Source organism: Lepidothrix coronata, unplaced genomic scaffold (assembly GCF_001604755.1).
Source record: "Lepidothrix coronata isolate B3197 unplaced genomic scaffold, Lepidothrix_coronata-1.0 Scaffold117, whole genome shotgun sequence".
In the NCBI taxonomy this organism is placed as follows: Eukaryota; Metazoa; Chordata; class Aves; order Passeriformes; family Pipridae; genus Lepidothrix; species Lepidothrix coronata.
Genome location: NW_016690297.1, coordinates 1,480,946 through 1,507,036, shown reverse-complemented (window position 1 = coordinate 1,507,036; position 26,091 = coordinate 1,480,946). Strand labels below are relative to the sequence as shown.

Genomic DNA, 26,091 nt, shown 5'->3' with positions numbered 1-26,091 from the left:
TGACCAGTGGATGTTTAAGATTGAACGGAGGCAGCGTTGATGGAAGCGTTTGAGGAGACGTAGGTGACCCATGTTTCGGAACCATATAGGAGAGTAGACAACACTATGGCTTTGTAAACACTGATCTTGGGCTAAATAAGAATTATATATTTGTAAATAGGAGTGGAATTAAATCCTGGAAGTTTATTTTCAATGTATTAATTTCTACTCAAGAAGTTTCATCTACAGGGCTTCACAGACATGCTGCTGTCAGTTTAGTTTCATACTGGTGGGATTAATCCTGTTACTCATTATCCTGACTTCTTTTTTGAAGTGTAAGCTTTATTGTACTGCTTTAAAGTTGTTATCAACTTTCAGATTGAAATTCTCAATTTCAGGTACAAAGGTGACTAGAACCTGGTATGAAGGTTTTAAGAAACTTATTAAAGAAATAATTACCCTTGGCATGGTTGTAGTGTATAGACGCTGTGTGGACTCTCACCACCCTTGTAGCATCCAGCATCCCAGATAAACCTCTTTAGGATGCTTCTGGGGTTAACAGAATCTCCGTCAGGGAGCAACTCAAAGCTCTGGAGTTAGGCTTTTGCTCTGTATTGACCTCCTTTCTGCCCAATAAAATGAGAAACTTGCAGAGGTTTTCCCCCACTGAGAGTGACATTTTTGAGCCATGAAGTCAGTTCCTGGAAAGGGGAACACATGCTCACCTGAGCGATGGAATACCCATCTCCGAGGAAGGATGGTCTTGAGCAAGGAGGGAAGCCACACACATCTCAGTGGCCATGGAACTTCACCTTGTAGTTCTGCTGTTTTTTAACAAAAAAAAGAGCAACACTTTTACACTTTATCTAGCAACGGTACAGGACATCTTCTGTCATTTCCTTCTTCCTCTTGATGCCTCACAAATAGAGGTTGGCCTGAAGCTTGGAGCAGAGGTTGTTATATACTCTCAGATTAATTCTGTGCTGTTTTTTACCATTTTGAGTGTTCTTATTCATGAAAGAATATGTTCTGTCTTTGAATTTTCTTTAAATTCTGAGGTAGATATATATATACCTATGTTTTTCTAGGCCAAAAATGTATGAACTGCAGGGCCATAGCTCATTTTAGATATTGTGTCACCTTTATGAACTGTTTGAGAACAAAAGTAGGCCTGGTGAAAAGATGAAATTCTTTGTCTACTTTTCCCAGACTATTCATTACTCTGTGCTTTTCTCATGTCCTCCTCTGATTTACCCTCCTAAAGATAAGCAATCCCTGTCTTTATCAAATCTGTATTTTGCTATCTTCCTTTGATCCCTACAATTCCAGAGTTCCCTTTTGAAGTACTGTAAGAAACACTGCATACCCTGTTCCTGGAATGGCTAAGCAGTTGGTTTACTATGCATTGTGTGTCTTGCACTACTCTTTATGCTATTCCACATGCCTGCGATATCTAGTCAATGTTTTTTTTAATCTTTTTTTTTCTTTCCTGTACCTGCATATTGGGCTGAAGTCTTCATCAGGCTGTCTTCACCTTAAGGTGGATGACCAGTTGAATTTTTTTAATGCAATGTGCCTTTTTCATAGGTAGGTCCACTGCTCCCTAGCACTGATGTTGTTCCTGGTGTTTAAATGACATAGTAATGGGAACTTTGAGGAGAGTAAAATGCTGACAATTCTGCCTGAAGGCTAAGGGATGCTGTAGCAACTCAGTGCTTTCCCATGAAGTAAAACTGACTTGTATAACTGACACAAGATGATGGCTACACACACATGCTTTTTGGGCTGTGTTATTTTTTCTGCAGCTTCCATGATAGATTACTGTGTGCCAGCTGTCAGTGTGTGGTGCCAAAAATTTCTCATTTCATCAGTGAAGCAATGTAAGTCACTGATTCGTAACATGGGGAACCATTTGTGTTTTAAATAACGAAATGATACAGTAGGTACTGAGAGAAATATGAGTTGAATTGTTGAGAGCACCTGAAAAATGGAAATAATTTTATAGTTAAGATTTAAATGTCACTGGAAAAGTTCAGATTCTGACCTGTCTTGAAGTGTCCTGCCTTAAACTGCCTTTGAATATCAAGGAGCTGATAGGAAGAATAAATTTGTTTAAAATAAAGGAACATGTATTTGAAAGAGTTACAAAGAAAAGTGTGACTTTTTATGGCTAAAAACCCTACTCAGCATGCAAAGTGTGAAATGTCAGTTTTAATGATCAGAGCCACCTCTCTTATTTCTATAAAAATAGTGATTGCAGTTATGATGGGTCATGTATCTGAGAGGAAGCTGTTAAGTGGAAGCGCTGTTCTTACACCTACTGATATGTTTGTGAAATCATATCTCAAACAAACTTCCAGGTATACAAACTCTTCATCAGATCTCTTTTGTATTGAGTGAGAGCTTATTCCAAGATTATTCTTTTCAGTTTCAGAACACGCTGAGTTGCAAGAAACATAAAAAGGGGGTTTGTGTCCCAGACCATCTGTATTGCATTTTGGTTCCCCATCTTAACTCTCTATGTTCTTTGCTAAAGATTAAAAGCAAACATGTGTCTTGGAATACATCCTGGAGCAGCTAAAATAACAGTAACTTTCAGAAACAACTAAGTCAGGATTGCCGTGCACCTTTTTTGTTGAGATACTATTTTGTCCCACCTTTCTAAATGTAATAAACAGCCCCAACACACTACACACTAAATAAATCTATTTATAATCTTACAGTATTATTATAACATAAAAAGTAGAGGAGGCCAGAAGTTCTTCTCTGAATCTGGCAACTTAACCATTGATAAAAACAGTTTATTTACAAGCATTTTACCTGTACTATTTGCGTACTTCTGCAATATCCAGTCACGGCGAACTGATCTGATGGCTAAAATCCTCAGCCCAACTTTCTTAACGCCAGAGTAGGAGTCAATTTGTACTGGTAAGATAATAAAAAAACCTCTGTCTCTGCCTAGCACAGCCAGCTAGCACCACTGAACACGAGGCTGATGTATAAGAAGTAATTTGTCATTTAAGTTTTTGGGTTATAGGAAGTATCAAAAGCCAACTTCCAGAAAAGCTGACACTAACAGAGCCTTTTCCATGGATTCTGCTTCATTGGAGAGTTGCTGCTTAACTTGCATTACTGCCAGAAGACTGCACCCAAATCCATGTGGATGGGGGAAGGGGGTCATTAGTGAAGGGTTACGTCTTCCTTCAATCCTGTAGGTAAAGATGGCAAATTAAACTGCTGAGAGCCAAAGCTGCCCTGTGAGGGAGAATTCCTCTCATTCATCTGCACATGGTGCTGCACCAGTCTCACTGCCTGTGCACGGGATCTGTTATTGCTGAGGGCATCCCAGGGAAACCGGTCACTGCCCCTCTCGCTTTCAGTGCTGTGAAGTGGCAACTGCAAACAGAGATTTCTTGTCCTTATAAGTGATCCTGAAGGGCTGATTCAATGAAGGGAAAAAGCCTGGCATCTTCATAGGTCTGAATCTCTCCCTAATTTTTGGCCTCGATGCTTTTATCTCTCAGCAATTGCTCTACTTGCTTCCTAATTCCTTTCTCCTCAAGGCTCAATGAGGCACAAAGGGAGGAAATGCAGGGAGACAACACTGCTCTTGAAGTGAATTACATCTCTTTCATTTTGTTCTGCTATGTACAATTTGATCTTTCTGATCAGTGATACATCCTGAGGGACTTGCAGTACCGTGCTCCACGGCTCACGACAGGAGAGGTTGTAGGAGCCATGGTGTACAGCACTGTCAAGGTTCCTCGGCTTTTGTGCTTACAAAGAAAGCTGATGAAGACATCTGCTTTGACTGCCTGAAGAGAAAAATGGTTGCATTCATGGGGGTTGAAATTTTTCCAACTGGTTGAATTTGGAGCCAGCACAAAATGACATTATAATTTTATTCTTGCCTTTAGTTTGACATTTAGTACACAAGCAAAAATACACTGGCTGTGGTTCACCATTCCAATTTAAGGAATGACTTTGGGGAAACCACATCTAAGAATCATTCACAAGATACAGAACAGGACAGAGTGAAATGCTGTTTATCTGATGTGTGAGAAAAATCTAATTAAACTGTTTGCTCGATTAAAGCAAACAAATGCCTTCATAAAAATGTGTTCTGTCACTATTCTGTAGTGCTTGTCAAGTCATTCTTACGAGGCTAATTTGGAATCCAAAGCAGCTTCCCCATGCTATGTTTTGAACTGTTGTTGGCTGGTTCTGGGTGGTTCAGTGTTAGTCTAAGAAGTACACCGGCTCTGTTGCTGGCTTAGCTGTTGCCTTGCTGTACAATCTGGGAACATTTATTACATTTATCCCCTGTCTATCTTGTGCATTTGGACAAACTCCATGTCAGGGCAAGGACTCAGTTCCTGTTACAGTGCTGGTACAAGAAAGTGTTTGATTGATGTTGGGCATCTCAGGCTTTCCAGCCAGAAAAAATCCTGCATGATGCTGACATCATATTGACCCTGAGAGAGGCAAAAGGTTTCAGATGAGATCTTAAGAGAAAGCTGCTACCAAGAGGAGTGAAATGTGTGCAGACAGATGCTCAGTAACATTAGGGTCAGGACCAGGAATGGTGTGGCTGATGGAGGAAGGTGGCTGCTGTCCACTGTGTGACATGGAGATTGCAGGTACCAGCCAGCATGGCTGGGTCAGAGGAAGGGTGGATTAAGGCTCTCCTAGGGCTTTTTTTCTGGCTAATGCTTCCACTGGATACACAGTATCACATTTATAAGGAGACAGCATTGTTTATTACAGCCTTTGTGGGAAATGGACACAGCACACAAACTGAAGCAAACCCCCGTAGTCAGTGGGTGTGTTTTATCCCAGATGTGCTGCTGGTCCTTGGTGGCCGTGGAAAGAAAGCTGGCTGAGCAGCTCTCCTTTGACACATAATTTGGAGAGTAAGGTAAAGAGCTTGGGAGAAATCTGAATATTATGTGGACAATCAGTCTGGCTCCACAACACCAAAAATGCCATTTAAATGTGTAATAGAGTTGATTTAGTGCACAGTTGATTTACTGCTGCTGCACACAGCTAACAAGCAGCCTAGAACTTGAAGTGTGAGCAATTACTAACAACCAAATGACCCAGCTAACAAGCAGTATAATCCAGCACCATGTCGTGAGCCCTGCATAGAGTTCTGGTCTTGGAGCTAAAGGAGAAGACTCCTTGCTTGTTGTCTTTCCTACAGCTGCTGAGGTTTAGAAACACTTCAAACAGGAAACCTAAAAGCAAACAGGGCATTTTTGTCTGTACAAGGTGACAATATTAATTTCTCTTGGAATTTTTAACCTTTTTAACATCCAAGCATCCAGTGTTGATTAGAATCATAGAATCAGAGAAACATAGAATTTTAAGGGTTGGAGGGGACCTTAAAGATGATCTAGTTCCAATCCCTCCTACCACGGTCAGGGACACATTCTACTAGACCAGGTTGCTCAAGACTTTATCCAACCTGACCTTGAACACTGCCAGGATACCCATGTTCCTTTATTTCACCACCCTCACCGTAAAGAATTTCTTCCAACTATCCAGCCAAAATTTCTCCTCTTTCAGTTTGTGCTCATTACTCCTTGTCCTATCACTACAGTTACTGATGAAGAGTCCTTCTCCGGCTTCCCAGTAGGCCCCTTCAGATACTGGAAGGTTGCTATGACATCTCCATGCAACCTTCTCTTCTCCATGCTAAACAGCCCTAACTTTCCCAACCTGTCTTAGTAGGGTAGGTGTCCAGTCCTCTTATCAACTTCATGGCCCTTCTCTGTACTTGCTCCAACAGTTCCATGTCTTTCCTACATTGGGGTCACCAGAACTGTACACAGTACTCCAGATGGTGTCTCATAACAGCAGAGTAGAGAGGGAGAATCGCCTTCTTCGACCTGCTGGCCACACTCCTTTTAATGCAGCCCAGGATTTGGTTGACTTTCTGGTCTGTGAGTTCACACTGCCAGCTCAGATTGAGTTTTTCATCAGCCATCACCCCAGTTCTTTCTCAGTAGGGCTACTCTCAATTACTTCTCTGCTTAACCTGTAGGTGTGCCTGGTATTTGCCCAGGCACGAGAATGTTGGATGATATTCAAGGATCACCTCCTCTTATCTCAGGAGCGATGCAAGGCTGCCCTGCCCTCCCGGGCTCTATCCCATGGGACTCTACTGAGTAGGTCCTTGAAGATGCTAAAATCTGATCACCTGAAGCCCAGGGCAGTGAGCTTCCTGAGTGTCATCCTGACTGCCCTGAGGATCTCCATCTCCACTGTCTCATGGTCATGGCAACCAAGATGGCCTTGGAGTACTACATTCCCCACTAGTTCCTCCCTGTTGGTGAGAACAAGGTCCAGCAGAGCACCTCTCCTTGTTGGCTCCTCAACCACTTGTGTGAGGAAGTTGTAATTGACACATTCAAGTAACTTCGGGGATTTCTTGTGCCATGCCATGTTGTCCCTCCAACAGATATTGGGGTAGTTGAAAACCCCTTTAGCGCTAGGGCTTGAGAGTGTGAGGCTGCTCTTATCTGCTTACAGAAGGCTTCATCCACACAGTCCTCCTGATTGGGTGGCCTGTAGCAGACCCCCACAATAACATCCCTACCCCTGCTTCCCCTTTAATCTTGACCCACAAGCTCTTGGTTGGTTCCTCATCCTTCCTCAGGAAAAGTTCCATACTCTCCAGCCTGTCATTGACATAGAGGGCTACATCTCATCTCCCTAGCCTATCTTTCCTAAAAAGCCTAAAACCTTCCATTCCAATGCTCCAGTCATTGGAGCCATGCCACCATGCCTCTGTGATGGCAGTGATATCATATCCACCCAGATGTGTGCACGTCTCTATTTCCTCTTGTTTGTTCCCCGTGCTATGTGTGTTTCTATATAGACATCTGAGCTGGGCCCCAGATAAAGCCAACTTGCTGGCTGGAGTATCTGGAATGCCTTTGCACTGTTTTGGGCATCCATTACAGGTGTTGGCATCTGACTGGCAGGATTGGGATGGAAAGGTGCCCCCCTCCCTCGACAAGTCTAGTTTAAATTTAGCTTTTTAGATTGTTCTCGCAAGGAGCAGAGATAATAAGACGGATATTGTGTGGCAAAATACACATTTTCTTTTGTTTACAACTTCCTCACCACCCATTAGGCTCTGTAATTCCACTCCTGGACATGAAAGAAAACTGAGTATGGGAGGCACTGGGATCTTTATGGTCCTGTGGCCTGCTATCTCTATATGTCCTTATCTCTTGCAGTTGGTCTAATGAAAGATAACTACCTCAACTTACAGCACAAGGGTTTACCTGACCTTTGTCACTGGCACCCAGTCACCAAACCACCAGAACGTTAATTTTTATAACGCCTAAGTGAGATAGGATAAGGTGTATTGTCTGTGTTGAAGGAAAGAAGGTGTCACATTCTCATTGCTACACCACAACTCCTGCCTAGGGTCACAAGGAGAAATCACAGCATCCAAGGTGGGTGCACTGCCCTATTGCTCCACATTGTGGCTACAGCTGCCTAACCCAGGTGGCATGACTGCTTCTCTCCATCCGCTATTTTGGTAGTCCTTGGTGGCCTGAACGTGGTCCTAAATAACTAGCCAAGATCATACAGGAAATAAGTCTTGTTTTCCAGCTTCCCAGACAGATTTCCTAAAAATTTCATCACTTCTGTTTTTCATTCCTGATGAAATATTAGTTATGGGATGTCAGAAAGGAAGAGTTGTGTTTACTGTTTCTTTTTCCCTTTCCAACTTGTTCTTTGTCTTTTTTTTTTTCGGTGTGCAATTAACTATTTAACCAAACTGCAAAGAAGTTCTTTCTATTCACCAGAGAAAAGCCAGGTCAGAGATTCAGTTATAGAGAGGATTATTTTCTTTAGGACTGCAGATCATCAAAGGCAAATAATGAAAAAGCAGAACAACCTATGTTCATCTCTAAATGTATTCTATCAAAAACAATGTTTACTTGGCATTTTGATCTAAAAGCCAAAAATATTGAAAAGTAATTATTTGTCACTGGACAAACATAAAAACTTGAAAGGTTAAAAACAATCAAATAACAATACTCAGACAGTCTCAAGTTACCCAAACTCTGCGTCATCATTTCATACGTCTTGTTTATGTAGCTCCACACAGCAGAAATCATTGGTTTGACACTCACTCCCTAGTTTAAAAATCTTTCTTTGTCAAGCTGAGGTTTGCTGTGGGCAGAACACAAAATCTTAATGACTGTAAATCTTACCTAAACAACAAAACCTCTTTTACTGTGTGCTTGAGTAGCCCTACTTACATCTGGAAAAATATAGACTATTACCTTGTAATTTTTAATTTCAACCCAGTAAATCTCTTCTGTCAATCCCAAAGGCTCAGCTCAAGCAGAGAACCTAGATATTGAATTGCTTGATACTACACCTGTTGAAATACAAGTTCAGTTTGGCTTTATCACAGAGGCAATATTTATTATGAGCCTTTTTTTCCTTTTTCTAGAAAGCTTATACACAAGTAGACTAAGAATTGCTGTATTTCTGTAGGTGAATCTTGGAAAGAAGGCAACATTTTATGAGTCATTTTGAGTTAACGGCCTCTAGAATTCTTTAAATAGTTTCACTTCATCCACTTCATGTGAGTAACAGCTTCTAACTATTTCTTTCATGAGACCTATCTTGATGATTGTTCAAGGTAATCCATGCCCTTGTAATGACAAACTACTCAGCACTTTGCCCTGTCCTTCTTGGATTCTCTTTACCCTTGCTGTTCAATGAAGCCCCCTGGGCTTTTTACTGCAGTCTGGGGGCATTCTGATCTACTTATTTTCACCCCAAAGGCAATCCTTACCCAACCAAAGCCCGTGAGCTGCCTCTCTATTGTACCAGTGAAGCTGAATAAAGGACACTCATGTTGTACTTTCCAGAGCAGCAGCTGGGTTATAGATTCACAGAATCAAAGAATGGGTCAGGTTGGAAGGGTCCACTGGTGGTGTCATCTGGTCCAACCTCCCTTCTCAGGCTGGGTCTTCCTAGAACACATCACACAGAATTGCATCCAGGTTATTCTTAAATATCTCCAGTGAGAGAGACCCCACAACCTCTTCTCTAGCCTGTTTCTTCTCTAGAAATCAAGCTTGGTCTCTATTTCCACAGTTGGCTCTGAGGACAAAAAGGAGGCTGGATGCAGGTGGGAAGAGATCAGAAGTAGGAGAGCTGAAGTTGGCATGAGCTGATTCCTCATGTTTCTCAGTTCACATGGATGCATCAGAGAACATGCTGTGAGGAGAAGGGAACATATTTTGTCTCAGACTTAGTCTCCAGACTTGCAGGGTTACTCAGTGGACTCTAAGGGTTGACATGATGAAGTCTCAATGTAGTGGTTAGGGGTCTGAACATGACCATAGCCTTGATGTCAGGGTTTGATGACAGTATGTTTGGAAGAGTTGTGAATTCCACTGGTGCCCAAATATTGGACAATAAAGTCCAACAGCTGTAGTCAAGCTCAGATAAGGAAGAACATTTAATCCTCTTATATTCAGGGATGTTTTGTAATACTCTGGATACAAATTACTCCTAAGCTGCATACACACCTCCATACAAATGCAAGCATCAAAATGTGTGTCTGGGTTGTAGCTGGAGGGCTGGCTGGGGCTCAGCAGAGACAGGTTCAATGTTCTGGCCTGCTGAAGAAACACTTTGGGTGCGTGGTACAAGCCCAGATTCTCATAAAGATTAAAATTCTTGATGCTTACTGTGCTAATACTTGGGAGCCCAGCATTTAAGGGCCTTTGAGATCTTGGGCCTTGTCTTGGGCTCAATCTGCCTGAGCATGCCAGCAGTTGTATTTTGAGGAAGCAGTAGATGTATTTTGCTTCCACACCAGGAAAGAGTGAGGGAAGTGATGATTAAAGCTCACCAGTGTGAAGCGCCCTCGTGGTGTTGCAGCAATGGTGGTGTCCATGTCAGATACAAGATTGATGAATCTTTGTATGATGGGAGGTGTAAACTAGTGGGCTGAAATGAATGTCATTAGCATGACACACTGAAAGCAAAGTGGTGATTTCTACCCTGTTCTTATTTTTCTATATCTAATTTATTCTCTAGATGGACTTGATGTTAATGCTTTCACACAGGCAAGGCTCCACTTCAGCAAGTGTTTTGCATGCATAAAGGCTCACCTGTTCCCAGCCTTCACACATATTCTAACAGGCAAAAGTAACCCTTAAATATGAAATAGTGTGGTTTTTTTCAATGCAACTGAAATTCCTTCTCATGATTTGCTAGGCTGGGGCAGGGACTTTTCCCTCTGTTTCTGTACAGTTGTGAGCATAGAGGTGCTTGGGGTGGGGAATCTCAGCAGTGTTGGCCTATAAAGAATAGCCATGTTAGAGTGACAAAGCGTGTTAATGAGCTGAGTTTTAAGTCTATGTTAGGGCTTTTGAATCCTTTCTCTCCTTAACTAACTCAATTAAGCTAAGACTTGGAACAGAATTCATCTTGTTTGCTCAATGAAGCAAAGTTCTGAATGAATTGGGCTGTGGAACCAAACAGAAAGATCATGGCTTTTGTAACATGGAGGTATTGCCAAGGTTAAGTTGGCTCACATCCTGAAACAAAACTGCTTCCATAAAGAAAAAAGACATGTCTTTATCACAGAAGACTCCCTTATGAAGGGAATAGAATGCCCAATATGCAAATTGGACCCACTTCTTGGGTAAGTCTGCTGCCTTCCTGGGGCTGAGTTAAAGACATGAACAGAAGCAGCAGCAGTTCTGGCCTGGTACAGCCTCGGATTATTAACCATTATTATTTTTTTCAAATAAGCAATGATGAATTTGCAACAGGAAGTCCAAGACCAGTCAAGAGAGGCTTCGTGGCCTTGGGATGACTGATTAAAAAATCAGAAGCACAAGTGGTATTCTACTCTATCTTTCCAGTTGCAGTGTACAGTAAGGGAAGAAAGAAGAAGACTCAGCACGTCAGTACTTGACTCTGAGCCTGGTGTCATCAGCAAAATTTGCAGTTTTTTGATGGTGGATTAGCTTAAACAACATTAGGCCTGCTGGCAACAGATGGGGTACACCTGCCTCAAAGCTGGAAAAAGATCTTTGCACAGGAGATAGCAGGGCTTGTCAAAATTACATTAAACAATATTCGAAGGGTAAAAGGGATAAAACTAGGCTTGCTAAAGATAAGCCTGTGGGCAGTATGACAATATTTGAGGGACAGTGTGCTGGCAAGGTCCTTCAGTTTGCTGTCTCAGAGGAGGTAGGGCATGGAGATCCATGAAGCAACAAAGATGAATGGGTTATTGATGTGTTAGAAATCACAGAAGTACCTGAGAACTGGGAGCACCATCCCACAGAGCACCATGGGAACTGGGGCTCCTCCACCCCAAAAGGTGGTGGGATCAACAGCTCGACTGAAGTCCATCTACACCAATGCACAGAGAATGGACAACAAACAGAAGGGGCTTAAAGCCACTGCATAGCAAGAATACTATTACATAGTAGCCATCATGGAAATATAAAATCTTAGAATCATAGAATATCCTGACTTGGAAGGGACCCACAAGGATCATCGAGTCCAACTCCAGCCCCTGCACAGGACAATCCAAAGAGTCACACCATGTGCCTGAGAGCATTGTGCTAACACTTCTTGAACTCTAGTAGGCTTGGTGCTGTGACCACTTCCCTGGGGATCTTGTTCCAGTGGCCAACCCCCCTCTAGGTGAAGAACCTCTTTCTAATATCCAACCTAAATGTTCCCTGACACAGGTTCATGCCATTCCCTTGGGTCCTGCCACTGGTCACAGAGAAAAGATCAGTGCCTGCCCCCCTGCTTTCCCTCATCAGGAAGCCTTGGACTGCAATGAGGCTTCCCCTCAGTCTCCTTTACTTTCGGCTGAACAAGCCAAGTGACCTCAGCATGGTGGGACGACTCACACAACTGGAATGCTGCAGTGGTTAGCTATAAACCTTCAGAAGTCCTAGTAAAGCAGGGATGTTTCAGAAGGCTGCAGTTTGGCCACTGTGACACACATCTACAACAAAGCAGCAAAGAAGATCTGGGAAACTACAGGTCTGTCATCCTGACCTTGGTGCTGGCGAAGGTTATAGAATCTTGAGAGCCATTGCACAACACATGTAGGGTAACCAGGGGATCATGCCCAGACAGTGTGGGTTAATGAAAGGCAGGTCCTGCTTGAACAAGCTGATCTCCTTCTATGTCAGTGTGATCTGGTTATTGGATGAGAGAAAGGGTGGGGATGTTGTCTATCTGGACTTTAGTAAAGCCTTTGACACTGTCTCTTACAGCATTTCCCTGGAGAAACTGGTTGCTCATGGCTCGGACAAGTGCACTATTCCCTGGGTTAAAAACTCGCTGGATGGTTGGAACCAGAGAGCGCTGGTGAGTGGAGTTAAATCCAGCTGGTGGCTGGTCACAGGTGGTGTTCCTCGGGGCTCGGTATTGGGGCCAGTGTTTTCTGCCCAGCAGAAAAGGACTTGGGGGTGCTGGTCAACAGACAGCTGAATATGAGCCAGTGTGTGCCCAGGTGGCCATGAAAGCCAATGGCATCCTGGCTTGTATCAAGAATAATGCGACCAGCAGGACTAGAGAAGTGATTGTCTGTCTGTACGCAGCACTCGTGAGGCCTTGCCTTGAGTGCTGTGTCCAGTTTTGGGACCCTCCCTGCAAGAAAGACTTTGAAGTGCTGGAGCACGTCCAGAGAAGGGCAACAGAGCTGGGGAAGGGTCTGGAGCACAAGTCTTATGAGGAGCAACTGTTGTTTAGCCTGGAGAAAAGGAGGTTCAAGGAAGACCTTACTGGTCTCTACAACTCCCTGAAAGGAAATTGTAGTTGGGTGGGGGTCAGTCTCTTCTCCCAAGTAACAAACAATAGGACAAAAGGAAATGGCCTCAAGTTGTGCCAGGGGAGGTTTAGATGGGATATTAGGAAAAAGCATCATCAAGCATTGGAACAGGCTGCTGAGGGAAGTGGTTTAGTCATCGTCTCTGGAGGGATTTAAAAGATGGGTAGATGTTGCACTTGGGGATATGGTTTAGTGGTGACTTGGCAGTGCTGGGTTAATGGTTGGACTTGATCTTTTCCAACCCAAATGGTTCTATGATTGTATGACTTTCAGATCCAGCACTGAAAGTCACTTAAATGCCCTAAGACAGATGCCTGTTTTGTTTTATTTTATTTTAATATTTTATTTTATTTTAATTTTATTTTATTCCAAATGATGCATTCAGCCCAAAGAGCCATTTCTGAAGGTGCAAAACTGTGGGTACTAAAAAATTTGGCAGGTATTAGAGCATTGTGTGAACTAATAATTAAAGGAAAAAGCATATGCAGATTAGGAAAAAGCACTGCTGCTGCAGTAGCAGGTTTTTTTGTCAGGCTGTCAGGAGCCATTCAGCATGTTTTTTGTGTATTTATTATACCCTCACACATGCAGTTTGAACTCTCACAGCCCAGAGAGTCTTGCTGAAGATCACTGAATGCTACTGTGAAAGAGAGAGAGTGGAGATCAGTCCCTGTGTGCCACTTCATATTCACTGAGGGGAGGCAGCTGGCCACCTACAGCCTGCATTCATTCATATATATATATAAATATGGTTATGTATCAAACTGTGTCAAGGCCGTTTCCTTGTCTTTTGTATTTTTTTTGCCAGACTTTCCCTTTTTAGACAATGAATTAATTTATGTAACCTCTGAGTGTCCTGAACTGGTGAGAAGCAAGTTGAGAGGCACTGGTTTTTTTGTTAAGCAGGCGTATGGTGCTTTCAGCTTGTGGTTAAACATAGAGAGTACAAGAAAAACTTGTTAATAATAAAGATGTTAAGTAGGTACCAATGGACTGGGCTGATTGCTAAGAACGGATCTTGCAGTCATAAAACAGTTTAGAGCCTGGAGCACTTGGGCCAGAGCACTAATTATTATACATTTTAGGTCTATTGTCTTGACTCTAGGAAATGTATTATTTTTAGTGATTTTCATTACATGTTGGATTTAAAAATAGACTGAGTTACAACCGGTCGTTGTTCTGCTGGGATGAATTATAGTTTGTTGAAGCAACTGCTTATTTTGTCTTGTCCCATGGCATTATGTGAAGCCAGACAATAAAAAAAGGAAATATGAGTGGCATTAACCTTTTGAAGTAGAAGGAAAAAGGAGCCTTAATGAAATAGAGCAATCAGGCAATTATATTGCAGCTCTTAGTTATCATATAAAAAAGGAAACTGTGTCCTATATCATTTAACCCTTTACCTTCTGCTGTGGGGGTGAGGTATATGCAATAGACACACAGGCATTTTTTTCTGCTGAGTAACTGATTGGTGCTAATTAAGAGGTGCTAGAAAGGGATATATTATTTAGGGATACACAAAGGAGCAGAGTCAAGTTGATGCTGTGTGTCTTAATTTCTGCAGTTCTTTCTGTCTGATAATGCAGCCCTGAGTTACAAAAAATGACTTTTTCACAAATTTCCCTGCCCCGTTCTTCCTTCTTTTCCCAAAGAAAGGTAAGACACTTGCTAATAGGGATGGTACTGTTGTCTGTCTACAGTTACTTGATTTTGAGTTTTTCATTCCATCTGGGTGGTATTTTAAAGACCCAAGTGTTTTTCAAGTATGTTAAGAACACAAGCTCCAAAATAGGTCCCACAGGCATTTAAAAAAAAAAAATCCTCCCACTTCTTTTGCTGAGGGCATGATCAGATGAACAGCTCTGAAAAGTGCTGAGCCAAACAAAGCTATCTCCCTGCTGGGCCTTCCCACCCTGCTCTTTGTGAAGGTTGTCTCCAATTTGGTTTTGCAGCTTTAACCATTTGTTTGATTACTTCTCACCCAATTCAGCAAGGAACCTGACTTAAAAAGCAAAACCACCCCCCTTTGACTTATTATTTTTTAAATGAGGGTTTGCTTTTTTTTTAAGACTCACTTGACTGAGATAATTTTTCAAATCTGTATTACTGAGTGAATCTTGCAAGGTCCCAGGAATAACTGCTTGCCCATGTCAAATGACAATTTTGTTCTACAGGGATACCTAAAAACCAGGGTATTCCCTTTTTTTTCTATTGTTGAAGGACCACACCCCCTTTAAACTCTTTTGCAGTTTGAGAATTAGGAGTCTGTAATTCAGAACTTCTTACCCATTTTTTGACTTAATGAAACATCCCTTTGCATTTGACAGCAGTTAAATTGATACCTACTAACGAAACCTCAAGTCAACACTGTTTCAGTGAAGCAAAAATCATTATCTTCCCTGAGTCTCCATCCTCCCATACTCAAGCTAGATGTAATTTCTATTGAGCAGAATGGATCCAGGTTGACTTACTGCCACTGTGGTCTGGCTTGTAAGGCAAAACGAATCTCCAGGATGCTGTTCCCATAGTAAGTGCCACAGCCCTGGACTGAACACTGCAACAAGGCTGTATGTCCTAAATCACCTCCTTTTGCAAAAGCCTCTCTTAATCGGATCAGTTTGTATGGTTGGTGTCAATAAACAATAGATGCCCTTCTTGTGGAGAGAATGATTCTTAGAACAGAGACAAAGGAACCATCTTCTGAAGATGCTGAGAGAAAAGGGGCAAGACTTTCACTTCCAACCTCCATTGCAATAAATCTCCCACAATCAACTCTTTGAAAACAACTTCCTTGGCTGAGGAATGGAAATTGATCATGATTTTGAGGAGATATCAGTGAGTTGATGTACAATGAAGGAGGGTACCTTGATTTAAGTTGTTGGCCTGACATTTATTTGTAATAAGCAATCTTGCTTCAATTGAGAGCTTCAGCTCTTCTGTTTGGCCTTGGGCCTCAGTTTCATGCCAGAAAAATAAGATGGTGATTATTTCCTTTCCCTGTCTTGTAAAGTGTTTGAGGCAAGACCTGACTCTCCTGTTAACACAGTGCTTGGCAAGAGAGGTTGTTGATCGGCGCTGGGGCTTTTTGGTATTTCCTATGGTTCAACTGGAAGTATGTAATTATGTACTTTTAAGGGCAGATACCAGAATAAGGCCCCCTAAATCCCTGTTTAGATATCTTTGATAGATATAAGTTGTTTGGTTTCCTGAGCAGACAAGTGCTCATCTGCAGTTCCTACCGCAAGGACTCTCTCGACTCACCTGAGGTGAATGGAGAAATAGTTTCATTTTCGAGACTCTGCCTACAGCAAGCTCTTCCCACTGGATAAGACTAGGCATCCACCCAAGACCTGTATCCGTGTGTGGATGCATGTTTCATCCATGCTCCTTCTGGATTCGTTCCAATGCAAAAGTTTTCCCTGAACAATTAAAATGCAAATGTAGATGCAAATTGTGACAGACTAAAATGGCAAACTCACCTGCAGAAGGATCATAATATGTGTCATCTTTGGCATTTCTCTCCCTCTCTCCTCACTGTTTTTGTTTCACCAGTCTATAATTTCCCCATACAATGAGGTTCTCAAAGCCTTGTCAAAACACAAGTAGCAGTCTAGTTTTAGTCTGTTTCACAGTGTTGATTCCTCTCTCAGACAAACATTTCCTCTCTGGAGCACAATCCAGTAGGCATGTGTTTGCGTCTGAAAGCACACCCTACTTTAAGGATGAAAGGATTTCTTGGGAGCACGTAGTAGTACCTCTCCTACCTGTGCCTCACCACGGCAAGGATGCTGTCTGGTCCCAACCACCTCAATAGACGCATGATAGTACTTGAAAGATGACTTACTCTGCCTAGTTTAACTTTGAAAGTTTACTGTGTAAATTAACACTTGTTAGATGGTTAAATTATATAATTTTTGCAGTAATGGAAGAGCTGCTGTATGTACCAGCATACACACAATATACGGAAAAGAAATGCCTGTCTGATTTCAAACAGACAGTCCAGAGGACAGAAAGGGAAATTGGTGAACCTGCCTGATTCACTCATGAGTTCTCTGGAAGACCTGAAATTGGGACCCATGCATTCTTTTGGTTCTTAATTCAAATGTCTCACTTTTATCTTCTCTCTCCCTGCCCAAACTGTCACTGCAGCTTTTGGGACTGCTGTGAACTGCAGTGGTGTTTGCTGTGACTCTTTATGAGCTTGGCCATGTCACAAAGGGACAATTACACCCTGGGCTAGTTGTTCCGGCATGAAATCTCTTCCAAGCCTTCCTCCATCTTAGTTTCCTCATTTCCTCTTCAATTGTTTCCCTGGACATTCTCAAAGAAATAAATAAAAATAAAATAAGCTTGAGATCTGACTGTGGACCTAATAGCAAACTTTTGCTGTTAGTGTGTCATTTGCTCTGCTTGCGTCTCTTATCCTTGTCCCCACTTGTTTCAGGTTTCCCACTTCCCATGTTGTTTTCTTGACTGTAATTAGGGGGTGTCCTGCAATCAGGCCTGGATTTCTGCATAAATGTTCCTGGCTCTTCAGTGACTGGGAGTCTCTTTGTGCTTTGTGGACAGACCTCATGAGATATGACTCAGCAGAGAAGCAAATTTGATTCTTCATTCCCTGATAGGAATCATCAATATGTGCTTTTGTGATACATCTTGGTTATCAGGTCTATAAGTTCCTTCATGATAGGTAGGAAGTGAAAGCCATTTGTGATTTGGGAACACTATTGCTATTTTCACAGCAACCTGAGAAGCTGCCTGGATCTGCAGCACCCAGGCAAACAAAATGCCCATGATTAAAACGTGGTTTTGCCTAACCTGCCTGTGTTTGAATGCCTTCAGAAGATAAATACTATGGAACATCTTTCTTCCTATTATATTCCCTTGGTATTAGTGCTATTTTTTATTAAGAGGGAATGTTTTTTTAATTTGACCAGAGATTTTCTCATGGGAGTTTGCATTACAGTAATGCAGTTTAGGCATCTTTCAGGTGTCTGAAAAATATCACCTTAAAATGTCTTAGATGATTTTTTTTGTAGAACACTTTGGGAATTAAAAAATCTAAACCCGTTTTTGCTACTGATTATTTACTTGAGGATCTTAGAGCATTTTCTTTGTCAAACCTTCTATCTGTGGTTTATAAAAGTGAATATAATTGCTTGTTCCTGATGCTACATCAGTCTCAAAGCTACCTCAATATTTGGCAAAAGAACACTTGGATCATCAGTTGTTACAAGTGGGATGAATCAAGATGAGACACTATTATCTTTAAAATCAAAAGGAGGTAGCCAACTCCCAAAGTCTCTGTGAGGATGACAGCTTTCTGTCTGTTTTCTGAAAACAGGAAAGAAAGAAACCTAACCTTTTATTAATAGTTTGTTTATACATAAAGGGACACAGACAAATATTTCTGCATCTACTGTACACAAATACATGAAACACACTGCACTAATTACACCAGTCAGATGCTGGTTGTAGGACAGTTAATTGGTTTTCAGAATATCTCAATCAACACAGGCAGCAAGACACATGTCCATGGATTTGAAGAGTCAGCAGTAATAGATGTCTGTGAATTCTCTGTTGCAAAGTAAACCTTTATTTTCACTACAGCGTGTTTTATAGTGCAATAAAAAAGAAGGAAGTCAATAGCTATATCTAATATAACTGTAGCTGAAAAGATACTTTACTGATTCAATATTGCTTGAAGGGCAGTGTAATATAGGTATTTGACCTTAACCAAGGGCTCACATGCAGGTATTGGGTTCAGACTGAATTGTTGATGAAAGAAACAGAGCCCAGTTCAGACCAACAACATGTTAAAAGGAGATAGATTTCATGTTATTTATAAAAAAAAAAGAAAGTTGTCTACAAAGTCTTTTCTGCCTTTAATCCTGCTTAGGCCCACCTACTCCTAAATACACAATATATATATATATATTTTTTTAACCAGAAAATTTGTTGCTTTTTGGTAAAATTCAGCCTTAAGTGTAGTTGGTCTTTCAGTTTTTTTCTTTTGCTATCATCCTAGTTAGTTTTTCGCTAATGAGAAAAATACTTTTTCATCATCTGTTTAGACTAACAAAGACAGGAGAAAAAAAAAAGAAAAAGAAAAAGTGGGGAGAAATGGCTGTACATGTCATTGTGACAAAATCTTTTCTCCTGAGTTCTGATACATGGATATTCCACATCTCAAACACACTGAAATTGCTATTGGAATTGCTGGGATCACTTGTGGTGCATAAACACAGGCGTTTTGCAGGACTAATACCTGATTCATGAGGTCTTCTAGCATCACTCGAAGTTCATCAGTGCCTTTACTATGACAAATCAGAATTGCATTTCTGCCACTACTGCTATGTTTTGGAGGAGAAAGAATAAAGTTATCCAGGGTTTGCAGGTGCAACAGCATAGGTTTTCAGGTGTAACTGAACCTTTTCTTGAAGTAGTCCCTGTAGTATTTCCAGACAAGTGTAAGTTTGCTCTGACTGTACTGTTAACAAAGTGGAAGCCCTGTAGGCCTCCTTGTCGTGTTTCTGAAACTAAGCTAAGTCTTCTGAGAGTCTGCATACACTGACTCTGCACCGAGTTAATGCATCCAGGAGTCAGCTTGTACCTTTGGCAGATTAAGCTTATATCTGCCTGTAAACGGCTGAAGAGTTATCCCTTGAATGTTTTCCTGAAGTCTCCTAGTGTCAACGGCAATCAAGAACATTTTAAAGCTGTCCATGGTGTTCCCACAGATTTCAGAAATAATGAATTGAAGCGAGGGCTAAAACCCAAATTAAATGGTACCTCCATATTCAAGACTGAAACAATTCCAATTCTGGGAATACAGTCTCGGACTTCGTGTTCCCAGTCTGAGCTCACCCGAAAGGCAGCTCCTGACTGGTTTTTAATGACTTACTCAAGATCTTAGGTAGTACTTAAACTAATCACTTCAACAAGTATATAAAAGCTCAGATAAAGAGAAATCTTAGCCTGAATCTGACCTATGAAAAAGACTTACTGACTCCAAAGAGGTAGAAAGTAGTGATATCTCAGCAAATTATCCTGAGTATTTGCTAACAAGCTCAGTTTGTTCAGAGTTTGGGTGTTTCACTGTGTTGTCCTTCTGGCCATTCCTTCCATTCAGTTTAATGCAGTTTTTCAGATTAATATATGTTGTCCTGATGCTGCTCAGCTAAGAACTTTCCACATTCTCTCTGAGTCAAAACTTTTTTAAAGAATAGTGTCTTGGAAAATAAGTCCTCTAAAACTGGACAAATAACTTAATGTTTTTTAATGATTCTGACAATAAAACATTGTCTTGGAGGGTCCAGCTGTTGCCACTGATTGGTAACAGTGACTGTGAAGATTACACATGTGTTTCAGTGACCTCAGTGATTTTCTGGTTCAAAGCTTTCGGTGTAGGGTCACCAACAAATTTAACAAAGCATCCTGAAAAGGTACCTGATGTTTCTGGCACATCCCAGCAATTTTTTAGATCTTCTATTCCCTTCCAGAATCTGCAGAAATGGTGATAAAGCAAGATTGTTTTCCTGAGGAGCTTTTTGCTACATGGAGAAGTTTGCTTTTGAGAGAAGGCAGCAGAAATGTCTTATTACCCCCAGAAACTGATTATTTAGGAGTAAAATTAGGAAATGATTGGTCAAAGTACAAGTCTTTTGTGAAATGATTGGTCAAAGTACAAGTCTTTTGTAAAATGATGTTGAATGGACTTCCAGAGAAGAGAGTCCAGGATTTACCATTATTTGAGATAAACTGAGGTATTTCAACCCTTCTGGGCAACTGTCTCAGGCTTTTTGTATGCACGTGTGGATGTTACTGTATATATCAGTGCCTTGATCTGACATTGACTCTGAGCGTGGACTCAGTGCTAGAAAGTGGTGTGGACCTTTATTTGGAGAAATGAAGGCTGAGAAAGTAAATGCTACCATGAACAAGAAACTGCAGTAGTGCAAGTGTTGGGTTTTCAAAGAGTGTGGATTAAAATGAGAGCAATGAGTGTGGAGTGTTGCCTTTTTCAAGAGATTATGATACAAGGATGAATTGTGAGGGTGTTTTTTTGCATTGAGGAGAGACTCATCATCCCCTCTAGAAAAGCAAACGGTTCTTAGCCATGGACCAGTTTGAACTGAAGATCAAAAATCCTTCCTCAGCTCTGTTGTGCCTCTGTGTGTGTGACTGTGGTATTTTTACTTCTTGATAATGTCTCCTCAGGCTCTGTCTCCATGGGTTTGCAGCCTGAAATACTGGTTCCTCGATGGTCTTCCTCAGAAAGCTGTAAAGCCAGAAATGCAACTGGCAATTATATTGTAAACTTATGTATTTAAAATTAATAAAGCACAATAAGATCTATTATTTATCCAGTCGGCCAAATTATTCCTTGGCATAACTATTTGATGATTGTGTTTCATGTAATGGTTCCAGATAGAAAGGCCTAATAATTAGCTCTAAATGTTAGAGGGCTATCACAAAGTAGAGCATCAGCAAAGATTTGGGGACTGGAATCAGTTGGTTTTCAAGGTCGCTTTCAACCCAAACCATTCTATGATTATTTCAGCAGAAGGCTAAATCAGCCTTTAGAAATGTGCTTGCCTGACTTTTGTCTGTGCTGTAGTATTACCTAATAATGATGCAGAAAGAAGTAAGGTGCCTGCAAACTGTGTGATATTGTGGGCTGTATGTGGCCCACAGGTGAGAAATTTATTGTCATTTACAGACTCAAGGCTACAGGTCACACATATTGTCTGTTGGATCACTAAGTACTTAATTCCTTATTAGTTGAAGTTATTAATGCTGTGCTTACTCTTTGGAAATTGCAGATGAAACATATCTGTGAAGTGTAATCTAATTCACAGGGCAGGCTACAAACTCAGGGAGGCCTCCAGTCATGGAAAAGCCATCAGGTGAATGGAGACACTTTTGCCCAGAGGAAGCCACAGATTTCTCATAGGGCATCCTGTTAACAGTGGGATCTGCCTTCATGTGTTAGGGTGGAGGATCAAACACTGGGCTGCCTTGGGAGGTCTCTTGATGGGAAAGTCTTTTAGAGAGAGGACAATATATGTTCATTTTATATACCTCAAGTTGAGGTTCCTATATTTTTATGGTAATTTTGGATATAAATCTCTCAGTGCTCATGCTGATAGAAGTTAGTTTTAGAGCTATCGAAGCTTCTTGATTCAAGGGCCTGTGTTGAGAGCCGCTAAAGTTATAGAAGATTCAGCTCCTAGTTTAATCTACTCTTTTCAATTTATCATCTTCTGAAAACATGTCATAGGATGTTCAGGAATGTTTGTGTGACTTAGAAACTGGATTTACTGAGGGAATTTTAATCTCTTTGGTAATTTTCACAAAACAGAAAGATATAAAGGAAAAAAAATTCCGAAATTTTCGGAAAATGAAGAGAAATCACAAACAGCAGAGCATTTCACACAAATATTTGCAATGGCTTTTGGTCAAAACATCTGGAGACTAAATTTTGAACTGACCAGGAAAATGCTGTTCTGGGTGTATTACTTTTCTATATGTGACAGCACTAATCCTCTAATCCTGTATGAAGACAAATAGTCCTGTAGAAGGCTCTGGCTTGGGAAAGGTACAGAAATAACCTGATATTTCTGAGAACAAGCAAGGAAGGATCACATATTTGCAGAACTGCAGTACATAAGCAAGGTATTTTCAGAAACCTATGAAGTCTGTGGCACATGTCATGTTCCAGTACTCTCAAAATGAAAATGAAATGCTATCAAAAGATCTTGCCCTGGGCCGTAGGCTGAATCTTTGTGGACTTTGGGAGACATAAGCCAGCATGCTATTATTGCTGCTTCCTTTATACAGGAAAAAACACAAGAAGCGGGTTCTCTTTTTTTTCACATCTTGCATCTCAGAGGTATACAGGTAAAGCCATGTAGGAAGTCAAAGAGTTTCCAAAGTCTGATCATTCTGTAAATGTGAATATCTGTAACAAATATGGGCAAAAATATTCCCCCCCCATAACCATGTATATTATTGATCTTTTTCTTATTTACCAGATTTTATTGGTGAAATCAAGCTTGGTTGGAATTCAGAAGGTGAATACACATTTCACAAATATTAGGAGATTCTGTAAAGTTACATCAGCCTTGCCCACAGCAGATCAGTGCCTGTGGTCTATTTTTTATAAATACAACACATTAATTGTTTCCAGAAGGTCTGAGGATGTGTTAAGTGTTTGCAATGCTGAGGAGAGTATGAAGTGAATGCTGTTGGAGGTATCTGGAGAGCACAAATGAAGCTTTAATATTGGTACAGGTTCTCTGACTATACCTTAAAGTCAGGATGAGTTCCTGATGAGAATGGTTTTGCAAAAATAGTGGAAATAAAGAGCATAACTGCCAGTAAATCTGAACAACCAGGTACAGTGTCAATACAATGAAGAGCAATGAATGCAAGTAATTTCTGCAGCATGAGGACTGTCCTGGGAAAGTGTAGGTCTTGGAAAGACTTATGAGTTGTATTAGATCATAAGCTGAACATGAGCTACAGCCACTTTACCAGAAATGCTAATACAGAATTTCAATGTCTTGGTGCGGAGAGTGTCTCTTACCTCTCCACTTGAGTGGTGCAGCATCCACAGCAACGCTGTGTCCATTTCAGGAATGATTGATAAATTAGAATAGAATGGAATAGAATCAGCCAGGTTGGAAAGGACCTCTGAGATCATCAAGTCCAACCCTTGATCCAACACTGCCATGGTTACTAGACCATGGCACTAAGTGCCACATCCAGTCTCATCTTAAAAACCTCCAGGGACAGTGAATCCACCACCTCCCCGGGCAGCCCATTCCAATGTCTGATTACTCTCTCTATAAAAAATGTCTTCCTAATATCCAACCTAAACCTCCCCTGGAACAACTTAAGACTGTGCCTCTAGTCTTACTGCTAGTTGCCTGGGAGAAGAGACCAACCCCCACCTGGCTACAACCTCCTTTCAGGGAGTTGTGGAGAGTGATGAGGTCTCCCTTGGGCCTCCTCTTCTCCAGGCTAAACAACCCCAGCTTTCTCAGCCTCTCTTCATAGGACTTGTTCTCAAGTCCCTTCACCAGCCTTGTTGCTCTTCTCTGGACCTGCTCCAGCACCTCAATATCCTTCCTGAACTGAGGGGCCCAGAACTGGACACAGTACTCCAGGTGTGGCCTCACCAGTGGTGAGTACAGGGGAAGAATCACTTCCCTGGGCCTGTTGGCCACAATGTTCCTGATACAGGCCAGGATGCCATTGGCCCTCTTGGCCACCTGGGCACACTGTTGGCTCCTGTTCAGCTTCCTGTCAATCCAAACTCCCAGGTCCCTTTCTGCCTGGCTGCTCTCCAGCCACTCTGTCCCCACCCTGTAGCACTGCATGGGGTTGTTGTGACCAAAGTGCAGGACCCGGCACTTGGCCTTGTTGAATCTCATCCTGTTGGAATCAGCCCATCTCTCCAGCTTGTCCAGGTCCCTCTGAAGAGCCCTCCTGCCTTCCTGCTGATTGACACTCCCCCAGCTTGGTGTCATCTGCCAATTTGCTGATGGTGGACTCAATCCACTCATCCAGATCATGGATAAAGATATTAAACAGGGCTGGGCCCAACACTGATTCCTGGGGGACACCACTAGTGACCGGCAGCCAACTGGATGCAGCACGGTTCCCCACCACTCTCTGGGCCCGGCCCTCCAGCCAGTTCCTAACCCAGCACAGAGTGCCCCTGTCCCAGCCGTGAGCTGCAGCTTTTCCAGGAGTGTGCCATGGGAGATGGTGTCAAAGGCTTTGCTGAAGTCCAGGTAGACACATCCACAACCTTCCCCTCATTCACCAGGCGGGTCACCTGATCATAAAAGGAGATCAGGTTGGTCAGAGAGGATCTGCCCTTCCTAAACCCGTGTTGGCTGGGTCTGATCCCTTGTTTAGCTAGTAAGTGTTCAGAGAAGAAAACTGAGAAGCTTTGGGGAACCATGAAACAACTTACTGGAAAGATTTAAGGAGTGCAGACAGATTAACTTCTTGAGGTCTTTAAGGGTGATTTCACTGTTCTATGAGTACCTACTTGGAGAGCAGGAACATGATTATAGAGAGTTCTTTAGTTTGACAGAAAAAGTTACATCAGATTGAAAAGCTGGTGGTTGAAGCAAGGTATAATTGGACTACAAATATGGCAATTGAAACTAAGGTAACATTAAGTGACTCCTTGATGTAGAAGTGCAAAATTTCAGGTCGATATGGGGAGATGCTAAAGAGATTTGTGCTGTAGTAGGTGCTCTCAGGTTGCCTTTCATATGTGAACCCCTGAGGATTTCCCGAGGGTAATAACAGAATCAGAGAACAGCTTGAACTGGTAGGGACCTTAAAAATCATTTAGTTCCAATCCCCCTGCCGTGAGTAGGGGCACCTTCCACTAGATCAGGTTCTCAAGGCCCTATCTAACATGGCCCACTTCCAAAGATAGGCCACGATATCCTTGTGTATAGTGTATTTAAAACCCTTTTCTAATGGCAAGTTTTGTACTTTCTATGGACCACAAAATGAAAAACTACCATTCAATCCTAAATTAGGGTGTTGAAGCAAGAATTAGCCAAGCAAGTCCTGTGGTCTGTGCTGTACAATATTCAGGCTAAGTGACTGATGTGGGTTTCCTCTAGCTTTGTGATCTAGGAATGTCAGCCCAAAATGTAGCTCCACCTGAAGGACATTGATGTATTAGCCCTTACTCAGCTATTGCTTCCTGTCCTGCAAAACCCTGATGTGCAGAAGATGACTAATGGGTTTAACCATATTGCTTACAAGTTTTATAGCACTGGCACCTGAAGCCAAATCCCTTCTGCTACTACTCTGGTTTAGTGGTTTTCATTGTCTCTGTTTTCTCTGTTGTGTTCACACACAAAAATGAGAGAGAAAAGTGCCAAGATAGGCTTTTAATTAATTTAAAATATCCTGGATCCCAAAAGCTGAGTAGGCAATGGATTGCAATACTGGCAGATCTGTTCTGTAGAAGTACTTATTCTCAGCTCCAGTACTGGTACTTATTCTCAGTGCCATTCTTTCCTGGCAAAAGCATGAAGAGAATTGGGCAGTCAGTCCAGAGAAAAGTAATTTTGGGGTTCTTTCTTTCCTCTTTCTCTTTTCTTTCTCTTTTCTTTTTCTTTTCTTTTTTCTTTTCTTTTCTTTTCTTTTCTTTTCTTTTCTTTTCTTTTCTTTTCTTTTCTTTTCTTTTCTTTTCTTTTCTTTTCTTTTCTTTT

General features: G+C 41.6%; 1 long non-coding RNA gene across 1 annotated transcript in view; it reads left to right on the top strand.

Annotated features, from left to right (window-relative positions):
- The window catches only part of LOC108502367, a 99,263-nt gene that overhangs the window by 62,616 nt on the left and 10,556 nt on the right, over positions 1 to 26,091 (top strand). The window contains exon 4 of the long non-coding RNA XR_001876482.1: positions 12,279 to 12,372. This is a non-coding gene — a long non-coding RNA (uncharacterized LOC108502367). The remainder of the gene's footprint in view (positions 1 to 12,278; positions 12,373 to 26,091) is intronic.